Source organism: Diceros bicornis, chromosome 11, assembly GCF_020826845.1.
Source record: "Diceros bicornis minor isolate mBicDic1 chromosome 11, mDicBic1.mat.cur, whole genome shotgun sequence".
NCBI lineage: Eukaryota > Metazoa > Chordata > Mammalia > Perissodactyla > Rhinocerotidae > Diceros > Diceros bicornis.
In genome coordinates, this window is record NC_080750.1 from 10007277 (window position 1) to 10017500 (window position 10224).

Consider the following 10224-nt stretch of genomic DNA (forward strand, 5'->3'; position numbering starts at 1 on the left):
AGTGCAGAAAGGGAAGGGGCAGGTGATCGGCTCATTAGGGAGTGGGATTGTGGGCTTTTTATTAGGCAAAGGCTGGGGAGAGGTGCCTTGTCATGGCACGCAGAGGCAGGATTGTGCTTGCATTGTCACATAGCATGCTACTACCCGCAACGCATGTATTATTAGCATGCTAACTCTCCACTCCTGGATGTGATTTTTACTATGCTAATGGGGCTATGGTCACCTTCAGGGGACTCCTGGGTGCTAGGGCACCTGGGTAAGCCCGGGAGAGTCCAGAGGCTGCAGAGTGTGGATCTTGGTGGTCTCTATCTGATTCTCCTAGCTTGCCGATTGGTTAGGGGTCTTATCTTGTTAGACCAGGGACCTTGCAGAGGACCCTGTCTTGTCAGGCTGATTCCTGTCTCAGAAGGAAACGAGGAAGCAAGGGGGAAAATGTCTACCGGACAGAGGCTGGGTACCTTTACTTATTTGATTCTTTATTACGTCAAAATACATTTCCTTTCAATAGACTTACCTCTAGAAAGCACGTCCAAAAACCTGTCTGAGAATTGCCTCGTGGTTAATGGGGATGTAGCGTTTGTGACACCAACAGGGGGTGAGAGACTTGGAGACACTTAGGTAGGAGAGGGAAAAGTGTGTCTTCAACCTTTACTATTAAAAAAAAGATTTTTTGAAATGGGTGCTCAAAATAGTGATATACTTGGAAAAGGTCACAGTATTTTGCTTGTAAAATATTTATTTATAAAAGATCACACTCTGCCTAGGGAAGGAAAATATTCAAAGTTAACTGGAGCTTTTTCAACAAACATATTACAGGAAATTTCTTTCTTGATAAACCTTTTACAGGATATTTCTTGATACATTGACCTGTAGAATTGTCTTATTATTGCAGAGCTTTATTTTGTCATTAGTGATTACCATGTGCCAGAGACATTTCAAGAGCATCTGTTGTTGATGCTTCTCATTACGGCTTCCACTTTCAACACCAGTGCTGTTCATGTGGAAATGGAGAGCTTTGTCTCCCTGCTGGAATGCCTTTCTCATTTTTTAAATTTATCTTGTTCAAATTAATAACAGTATAAACAATACTCAGCAAATTAATCTGTAAAACATATTAAAATACATATATAAAAGAGAGAATAAAGATAGAATTAAAGTAATCTAAAAATATATATTTTTGGCACAAATAATATATTCTGAAAAATTCCCAGTTAGTTTTCATTCAAATTGTATGAAAAGAGTTAGTGAAAATTCAGTAATGATTTTTGTTTTCTCTTTTCCAACCAGCATTTCCCTCCAGTACACATCCAATTGTTGTAAGTCTTTAAAATTGTCATTCATGAGGATTAGAAAAATGACCTAAGCTTATGTTGCTAGGAACATTTCTATTACAGAGTTTTTTGCATAATAATGCCCTGGGGAAAACTATACTCTCATAAGTCTTTCTTTGCTCTTGCTTCAGTTTTCTTTGGCCCTTGTAAACAATGAATACCCAATGAGAAAGCATTCTAGTTAGTAGGCCTGCTTTTTATGCATAATATTGCTAGATTTTATTTTATTATTTAGATACCTTGTTGTTTTATTTGGAAATGTTATGAAATGTATAAATAGCATTATTATTAATTCATAAGAGATAACAATGTTGAAAAGAAAGTTATAATTTCCTTCTTTGCTTCATTAATTGTAATTTAAACATTTATTTTGTCTTTAGATGTTGAAAAAACATCTCCTTTTTAATAACATACATTTCCTGTCTTACATTTCCTCTAATGTATTAGTTAAAACATTTCTCATAACACACAGCTTGAAATAATTTTCTTTAGCAACAATATACAAAACATATATACAAAATCATCTTTGTTTTCAGACACGAAAGTTCCAGCTCTTTTCCAGCATTATGTTTAATGCAGATTTAAGTAATAAAGAAAATAAAGAGTCTTGATGTTTCATTATTATATTTAGTTTTGATGTCATTTTCTGGAGTGTCAAAATACTTCAAATTGCTTTTATACCATATAAATTCATACAAGAATTGAGTTTATTACTAATTTTATTCCAGTAACTAGAAGATATTAATGACTATGTATAGAGTTATTTCAATTAAAGGTCTTTAGTCAAATAAGCTGAATTAAGTTGATTTAAAATTATCTACTCAGGATTAATTATGCTGCTAATGAATATAAAGTTAGGTTCATCATTGTCATATTTTCTATTTACCAACTGTTCTGATAATTTTGCATAGAAATGTATCACTAAAATGTTTTTAAAAATACGTGCATCATTATCATCATCATTTTATTTTGATAAATCCCAAGATATATTTCTTATTCAAGGAGAATATTATAAAGTTAAAATCATATTATAAGGTAAAGTATCATTTTCTAATTTATGTTTCATTAATTCAAAATTTTGTACTCTGTATACTAATGGAGAGCACATCAATTATACTTCTTTTCAAAGTGAATTTATTCCGACTGTTTATACCTTAAAAATTGCCTATAGTTTTTCATATGCTTTTCAATGAACTTTTATTGTGGCTATCTGAAACCATAACTACTTCTCACTTTAATTTTCTTTTCCACCTGGATCAAATGTATTAATCAAACTGGCTCCATTCCAATTCTCCCACTTCCATATGTAATTACTCCTACAGTCCATACGTATTTTGCAAACCATTTCTTCCACTAGTCACTTTTCTTAAAATAAATCACTTCATCAAGACTTCATTTGGTCAGTTCTAATCATGGTATTGTATACAACTCTAAGACATTCTTGAATCAATGACGTCAAATCATCTCTACTTAGTAAATGCCATATAAAACTGATTCCCAATATATTGGAGGAATCAGTAATAATAATTTTAAAATTTCATTATTAACACCAACTACTAATAAAGCAAATGTTTTCCTGGAAATGTATCATATAACAGAGAAAAATAGAAATTAAAAAATAAAATTCTCATTAAAATAGGATTCAAAACAGTGATTATTTTTGATGGAAAGCAATGCTCAATTTTAAACATAATGCTAAATACAAAATTTAATCAACTATAAACAAGGTACAAAGCATTTAAACTACATATACTGAAGACAATAAGACAAAATCCTGAAAGTCTTCAGGCAAATGTTACCTTCTCAGTGAGTCATTTCATGAAAAATTGCATTACTGCACATGTTCCCTCTTCCTGGTCCCTGTATCAGTTTATAACTGACACATATCTGACATATTTATTTTATCTGTTCACTTTTTTTATGGTCAGCCTCTTCCCATTGAAATATAACATCTGAAAAGGAAAGGCTTTTTGATTGCTTTGCTCCCTGGTGTATTCCCAGTGCCCAAAACAGTGTTTAGCACATAATAGAAGCCTGTATTAATCAGAATTCCTAAATTTTATTGCTGCAACAACCTAAAAAATCTCAGTAGATTAACACTTGGCTTATCTAATGTTTCCGTTCCACGTAATGACTCTACGTATTCAATATCCTTGTTCCCTAGAGTTGCTTCTGTGGATAGAAGTTCCAATGTCCTCTAGCTACACCATCTGGAACACGTAGTCTTCTTTGTCTCTCCAGCAATGGTTGAGAACAGTACATAGTTTTCACTGACAATTAAATATTTTGGTCCAGAAGTGATACCCATCACTTTTTTAGAACTAGACATGGTTCTGCCTAAATTCCAAAGGACAAAGAAGTATAATCCTCTAGTATTCCTGGAAAGGAAGGAGAACCAGGTGTGGATAAACAATAAAAGTTTCTACCATAAAGACGAAGAAAGATATGAATGCATGAATCATAAAATGAATTGTCAGTGATCGTGTCCATATGCTTTAAGAGAATTCTAGTATAGAGAGTCAAAGACCAAGCCCTCTCCTTCTCCCCAGCCCAACCACCCTCAAGCACGTAGTCCAAGTGCCCCTATTCAGAGCCTTCCTTATCAGGGGCTTCAGCTAAGGGATTTTTCCACACTCTGACTCATTATCTTTCTACTCCTAGCCCTTTCCCCTCTTCCTCTTCCTGGTTCATGGGTCCATTAAGAGGCAATCACCTTTTGTTTGGAGATCCTTGGCAGTGACAAGATTCCCCACATCTTTGCTCCATCCACCTGACCATTTTATGGTGCCATTTTATGGGGGGAAATGGAATGGCGGGCAGCTGGCCCCCTACATTTTGCCTCTTGCATGCACTATTGTAGTAAGTGAATAAAAGCTTGATTGTTACTTTCAGATTGGCTCATGGCCCCAGTTGACCAACTTGACACCTGGTTGTTTGGCACTCTGAATAGTGGAAAACGTCTTGTTAGTCTTGGGGAAAGAGCTAGAGGTCTCCTTGGAGAATGACATACTGAGATCTCAGGCTGAAAACTGAGCTACAGGTAGGGTATCTCAGCAAGCAGCAGTCTAGGTGAAGTGCTTCTACTCTCCCATCTGTAAATGTTATTTAAAAATGCAGATAATAGAAAGTGGTTAGTTTGACTTTCAATTTATTAGAGTGAATTGAGAACTGCTTCCATAGGATTACATGTACAGCTTTCCATTAATTATTAAATGTTCGCCTTTATTGAGTGGAGGATATGGCTCTTGAAATGCACGACCATTTCAAAAAAACACAACAGTGTTTTACTAACCATACTAGGACCAATTACATAAACCATATACCACTTATTGTTAGTAGATCAAGAATATTGCTGCCTCACTTATACATATTATGCTTGGTATTCTTAAGTATCTTTAAATTGGCATGCAAATAAATAACTACAATTAGAGAAAAAGACAGGTTTGCATAAGAAGCTCTCAGCCAGTGATTTAGAGAGAGGACTCTTGGGTAAACACAAAGTTTATGTAATAACATAATCGTTAATATTACTATATTCAGCTAATGGCAAGGAAAAGTCCAGTGTCTGAGAACTTAAAGCCATTGGATCCAATGATACCATTTTTAGAAATTTTCCCTTTTGATATTTTTTATCTTGGAAAAAAACATTTCATCTTCCAAAGGTTTAGTATTCCCTTCAAAAATCCATGATAAACCTAAGTATGTGTGTGTTCCTCTGAACAGAAGGGAAGCTTGAAGTTCTTCACGTTCTGTAGTAGTTCATGTGGTATGATGAACAAAGTTCTTCTAATGAATTTATATGTATATGAATATACATAGTCTTTTGAAAATTAAAGTGTATAAATCTCAAGCAAAGTCTATGTAAATTATTGTCAAATTTTTATATTGAGCATTTTCTTATCTTCTAAAAGTTAAACAATACCATAGGAAGACAACATTACTTTCTGAATCTAAAACAGTATATAAATATGGATTTCACATGTTTTAAAATAGATAACAAAGAAAGAGATTGCACAAAACTTATTTACTATAAGAATTACCAATTTTTTGGACCCTGCAATATTCCTATTCCAGTTATGGTAAGACGGCTGGCAGGCTATCAAGATTCATCCTCAACCACTTTCCTGGTAATAGAGCTGTAGCTGGGAAGGGCTGCCTAGCTGTGTATTTTCTAGCTCTCATGGAAGCTAGGTATAGATATTTGAATTAGTTCTTCCCAATATAAGGTGAGAAAAGGTATGTATACTTCTACAGTTGGCTTAAGAGAAATCTTTTGGGGTTTGTTCCTTCAGTCTTTCTCCTTTTCACAAGCTAGAACATGGAAATATTGCAAAACAGTTTCATTCGTGCAAATGAAACAGCCTAGGGGATGGTGAAAAAAAAGATGGATGGGATTTTGATCCATAAATGACCATGTGGACCAGAGTCACCTGCCACTTGAGATTATTACATGTGAGAGAAATAAGCATTTATTTTTCGTTTGGCCTCTGAGTTATTATTGTGTCTGATTGTTATAGTCGAATTGTACAAAACCTGCACAAATATACATATGATTAATGTCATGTGGTATAAATAGAAAATAGGCTTTATTAGGGAAAACAAATTCAAAGAATTAGCAGAACACAAATGATCCTCTTAATTCTCATTATCTCACAAAGCGGTATGTTGCATCATCATCATTCTGGTCCTTGTACTCTATTAAAAAGAAAAGCCACTTCTATATTTATTGGTCATTCTCACTATTCAGAAGATTCTCATCTATTCATTTCATCTTTTTTATTTTTTTTTTTGGTGAGGAAGAATGGCACAGATCAGGAAGACTGTCCCTGAGCTAACGTCTGTGCCAATCTTCCTCTATTTTTCTGTATGTGTGATGCCACAACAGCATGGCTTGACGAGCGGTGTCTAGGTCCACGCCTGAGATCTGAACCCACGAACCCTGGGCCGCAGAAGCAGAGAGCGTGACCTTAACCATTACACCACTGGGCCAACCTCCATTTCATCTTTTTTATTAAGTTCTTTCAATGTGCTTATTATTTATTTTGTTTTATATTTCTAATTTATTAAGTTGAACTTATTAACATTGAGTCATTCTATTTTTAAATAAAAACAGTTAAATATCTGCCTATATTTTAACAGTATATTAGAGACTTTAGGAAGAAATGTTCTCATTCTTATTATTTCTAGGTAATATATATTTCAGTTTTTATTTTCCTAAAAATTATTCTTAATTTACAAGTAGTCAAGGATCTAGGGTATCTTTTTTTATTGTTTATATGTAATGTTATGTTATTGATGTATAATTATAAAATTTGGCTTTTAATCTCTATATGTTTAGTGCAAAATTCAGATACTATTCCAAAGACATGAAAGCACCATGTTGGTTGAATATAAAGATAAAGAGATATCAGTTTTTTCTACTTCATTTGTTTCCCTGCTAAACTTGGTTTCATCATATTTTATTCTTTTTTTTTATTTTATTTATTTATTATTATTTTTTTTAATTTTTTGTTTATTGCAGTAACATTGGTTTATAACATTGTAAAAGTTTCAGGTGTACATCATTGTACTTCTATTTCTGCATAGATTACATCATGTTCACCACCAAAATACTAATTACAACCCATCACCACACACATGTACCGAATTATCCCTTTCACCCTCCTCCCTCTCCCCTTCCCCTCTGGTAACCACCAATCCAATCTCTGTCCCTATGTGTTTGTTTATTGTTGTTATTATTTACTACTTAATGAAGGAAATCATACGGTATTTGACCTTCTCCCTCTGACTTATTTCACTTTGCATTATACCCTCAATGTCCATCCATGTTGTCACAAATGGCTGGATTTCATCGTTTCTTATGGCTGAGTAGTATTCCATTGTGTATATATACCACAGCTTCTTTATCCATTCATCCCTTGATGGGCACTTAGGTTGCTTCCAAGTCTTGGCTATTGTGAATAACGCTGCAATGAACACAGGAGTGCATGTACCTTTACAAATTGGTGTTTTCAAGTTCTTTGGATAAATACCCAACAGTGGAATAGCTGGATCATATGGTAGTTCTATCCTTGATTTTTTGAGGAATCTCCATACTGTTTTCCATAGTGGCTGGACCAGTTTGCACTCCCACCAGCAGTGTATGAGAGTTCCCTTCTCTCCACATCCTCTCCAACACATGTTGTTTCCTGTCTTGTTAATTATAGCCATTCTGACAGGCGTGAGGTGATATCTCATTGTAGTTTTGATTTGCATTTCCCTGATAGTTAGTGATTTTGAACATCTTTTCATGTGTCTGTTGGCCATCTGTATATCTTCTTTGGAGAAATGTCTGTTCAGGTCTTTTGCCCATTTTTTAATTGGGTTGTTAGTTTTTTTGTTGTTGAGATAGATGAGTTCTTTATATATTTTGGAGATTAAGCCCTTATCAGATGTATGGTTTGCAAATATCTTCTCCCAATTATTAGGCTGTCTTTTCGTTTTGTTGATGGTTTCCTTTGCTGTGCAGAAGCTTTTTAGTTTGATGTAGTCCCATTTGTTTATTTTTTCTATTGTTTCTCTTGCCCGGTCAGACGTGGTGTTTGAAAAGATGTTGCTAAGACCGGTGTCGAAGAGCGTACTGCCTATATTTTCTTCTAGAAGTTTCATAGTTTCAGGTCTTACATTCAAGTCTTTATCCATTTAGAGTTAATTTTTGTGTATGGTGTAAGGTAAGGGTCTACTTTCATTTTTTTGCATGTGGCTATCCAGTTTTCCCAACACCATTTGTTGAAGAGACTTTCTTTTCCCCATTGTATGTTCTTGGCTTTTTTGTCAAAGATTAACTGTCCATAGACGTGTGGGTTTATTTCTGGGCTTTCAATTCTATTCCATTGATCTGTGTGTCTGTTTTTGTGCCAGTACCATGCTGTTTTGGTTACTATAGCTTTGTAGTATATTTTGAAATCAGGGAGTGTGATACCTCCAGCTTTGTTCTTTTTTCTCAGGATTCCTTTAGCTATTCGGGGTCTTTTGTTGTTCCATATAAATTTTAGGATTCTTTGTTCTATTTCTGTGAAAAATGTTGTTGGAACTTTGATAGGGATTGCATTGAATCTATAGATGGCATTAGGAAGTATGGACATCTTAACTATGTTAATTCTTCCAATCCAAGAGCACGGAATATCTTTCCATTTCTTTGTGTCTTCTACAATTTCTTTCAGAAATGTTTTATAGTTTTCGGTGTACAGATCTTTCACCTCTTTGGTTAAGTTTATTCCTAGGTATTTTATTCTTTTTGTTGCAATTGTAAATGGGATGGTATTCTTAATTTCTCTTTCTGCTACTTCGGTGTTAGTGTACAGAAATGCAACTGATTTTTGTATGTTGATTTTGTATCCTGCAACTTGACCGTATTCGTTTCTTACTTCTAAAAGTTTTCTGGTGGATTCTGTAGGGTTTTCTATATACAAAATCATATCATCTGCAAATAGTGACAGTTTCACTTCTTCCTTTCCAATTTGGATCCCTTTTATTTCTTTCTCTTGCCTGATTGCTCTGACTAGGACTTCCAGTACTATGTTAAATAGGAGTGGTGAGAGTGGGCATCCTTGTCTGGTTCCTGTTCTTAGAGGGATAGCTTTCAGTTTTTCACCATTGAGGATGATATTAGCTGTGGGTTTCTCATATATGGTCTTTATTATGTTGAGGTACTTTCCTTCTATCCCCATTTTATTCAGAGTTTTTATCATAAATGGATGCTGTATCTTGTCAAATGCTTTCTCTGCATCTATTGAGATGATCATGTGATTTTTGTTCTTCATTTTATTAATGTGGTGTATTACGTTGATTGATTTGCAAATGTTAAACCATCCCTGCATACCTGGAATAAATCCCACTTGCTCATGGTGTATAATCTTTTTAACGTATTGTTGTATGCGATTTGCTAGTATTTTATTGAGGATTTTCGCATCGATGTTCATCAGTGATATTGGCCTGTAATTTTCTTTTTTTGTGTTGTCCTTGTCTGGTTTTGGTATCAGGGTAATGTCAGCTTCGTAGAATGAGTTAGGGAGCTTCCCCTCCTCCTCAATTTTTTGGAAGAGTTTGAGAAGGATAGGTATTAAGTCTTCTTGAATGTTTGGTAGAATTCACCAGGGAAGCCGTCTGGTCCTGGACTTTTATTTTTGGGGAGGTTTTTGATTACTGTTTCGATCTCCTTACTGGTGAGTGGTCTATTCAAATTCTCTACTTCTTCTTGATCCAGTTTTGGAAGGTTGTATGAGTCTAAGAATTTATGCATTTCTTCCAGATTGTCGAATTGGTTGGCATATAGCTTTTCATAGTATTCTCTTATAATCATTTGCATTTCTGAGGTGTCTGTTGTAACCTCTCCTCTTTCATTTCTGATTTTACTTATTTGTGCCTTCTCTCTTTTTTTTTCTTTGTGAGTCTAGCTAAAGGTTTGTCAATTTTGCTGATCTTTTCAAAGAACCAGCTCTTGGTTTTATTAATTTTTTCTATTGTTTTTTTGGTCTCTATGTCATTTGTTTCTGCTCTGATTTTTATTATTTCCCTTCTTCTACTGATTTTGGGCTTTGTTTGTTCTTCTTTTTCCAGTTCCTTTAGGTGCATTGTTAGATTGTTTATTTGAGATTTTTCTTGTTTGTTGAGATAGGCCTGTATTGCTATAAACTTCCCTCTTAGAACCGCTTTTGCTGTATCCCCTAAATTCTGGCATGTCGTATTTCCATTTTCATTTGTCTCCAGGTATTTTTTGATTTCTTCTTTTATTTCTTCGTTAACCCAGTCGTTGTTCAGTAGCATTTTGTTTAATCTCCACGTATTTGTGGCTTTTCTGATTTTCTTCCTATAGTTGATTTCTAGTTTCATACCGTTGTGGTCAGAAAAGATG